This window comes from Nannospalax galili, unplaced genomic scaffold (genome assembly GCF_000622305.1).
Source record: "Nannospalax galili isolate Female #2095 unplaced genomic scaffold, S.galili_v1.0 scaffold55, whole genome shotgun sequence".
NCBI lineage: Eukaryota > Metazoa > Chordata > Mammalia > Rodentia > Spalacidae > Nannospalax > Nannospalax galili.
In genome coordinates, this window is record NW_008337640.1 from 2,136,114 (window position 1) to 2,138,288 (window position 2,175).

Sequence of the window (2,175 nt, forward strand, 5' to 3'; positions counted from 1 at the left end):
ATTCCTTTATAATGTTCTGTATCTTTCTGGTGTCTGTTGTGATGTTTCCCCTTTCATCTCTGATTTTGTTAATTTGGAGGTGCTCTTTCTTTCTTTTGGTTAACTGGGCTAGCGGTCTGTCCATTTTGTTTATCTTTTCAAAGAACCAGTTCTTGGTTTTGTTGATTCTTTGTATTGTTTTCTTTCTTTGGATTTCATTAATTTCTGCCCTGATTTTTGTTTGTTTCTTCTTGCCTGCTGGGTTTGGGTTTCGTTTGCTGTTGCTTTTCAAGTGTCTTGAGTTGCAATGTTAAGTCATTTATTTGTGTTCTTTCTGATTTTTTGATGTAGGCACTTAGAGCTATAAACTTTCCTCTAAGGACAGCTTTCAGCGTGTCCCAGAGATTTTGTTGTGTTGTATTGTCCATTTCATTTAGTCCAAGAATACTTTTATTTTTTCTTCAGTTCTCTTTTGACCCATTCTTCATTCAGGAGTGTGTTCTTTAATCTCCATGTGTTCATGTGGTGACTGGTGCTTCTTTGGGTGTTGATTGTAAGCTTTATTGCATTGCGGTCTGATAGAATACATGGATTTATTTCAATCTTTTTGTATTTGTTGAAGTTTGTTTTGTGCCCCAGTATATGTTTGATTCTGGAGAAGGTTCCATGGGGTGCTGAGTAGAAAGTATGTCCTTTGGTGCTTGGGTGGAATACTCAGTAGATGTCTGTTAAGTCCATTTGATATATGGTATTGTTTAATTCAGATGTCTCTCTGTTAACTCTCTGCCCTGTTGACCTATCTAATGGAGACAGTGGGGTATTGAAGTCCCCTACGATTAGTGAGCTGGGATTAATATGGGTCTTAAAATCCTGTAGTATTGTTTTTGTGAAGTTGGTTGCACCAGAGTTTGGTGAATATATGTTCATGATTGTAATATTTTCTTGGTTTATTGTTGCTTTGATCAGGATGAAGTGACCTTCTTTATCTCTTCTGATTAGTTTTAGTTTAAAGTCTATTTTGTCAGATATTAGAATTGTTATGCTGCTTTTTTCTTAGTACCCTTCGCTTGGTATATTTTTTTCCATATTTCAGGTTAAAGTACTGCCTGTCCTTGTAGACAACAAAAAGATGGGGTTTGTTTCTTAATCCATTCAACTGGTCTGTATCTTCTGACTGGGAAGTTCAGTCCATTGGTATTTAAAGTTATTACTGTAAGATGTGTATTGAATCCTGCCATTTTTATTTCTGTTCACATTCTTGATATAGCTGTGCATTTCTACAGTTATACCTTCACTGAATTTCTTTCCATCATCCTTTGTGTATAGTCATTCCTTTCTTCAGCTCTTTGTATTGCTTTAAGAACTCTCTGAAGGGCTGGTTTTGTGGATATGAATTCTTTCAGCCTATTTATGCCATGGAAGATTTTTCTTTCCCCTTCAACTATGATAGACATTTTGGCTGGGTAAAGTAATCTGGGTTGGCATCTGTGGTCATTTAAAACTGGGAGTACTTTTGCGCAGGCTCTTCTGGCTTTCATAGTTTGCACTGAAAAGTCAGCTGTAATCCTAATGGGTTTTCCTTTATATGTGACTTGCTGTTTTTCTTTTGCAGCTTTCAGTATTGTCTTTTCGTTCTGTATATTTAGTATTTTTACTATGATGTGCGTGGAGAGTTTCTTTTCTGGTCCTGTCTGTTTTTGGTCCTGTGCTTCTTGTATTTATATGGGCATGTCTTTTTTTTTAATTTTGGGAAATTTTCTTCCATGATTCTGTTGAGGATCTGGTCCATGCCATTATCTTGGGATTCTTCTCCCTCCTGTATGCCTATGATTCGTAAGTTTGGTCTTTTTATGGTGTCACACAATTCCTGAATATTCCATTCTTGTGACTTCTTAAATTTGTCATAATCTTTGCTTGGTTGGTCTAGTTTGTCCACTTTATCTTCCCATCTTGATACTCTGTTTTCTGTTACATTCATCCTGCTGGTGAGGCTTTCTCCTGTCATTTCCAATTGGCTTACTGAATGTTTCACTTCCTTCTTCATTTCAGCCTGAGTAGTCTTCAATATTTCTAAATCTTTTCTGAATTCATTCAGGATTTTATCCCTATCTTCATTCAGTTCTTTGATTTCGTTTTTTGTGTGTTCTTTAAATTCACTGAATTCTTTTATCATGTTTATAATTGTTCTTTTGAGTT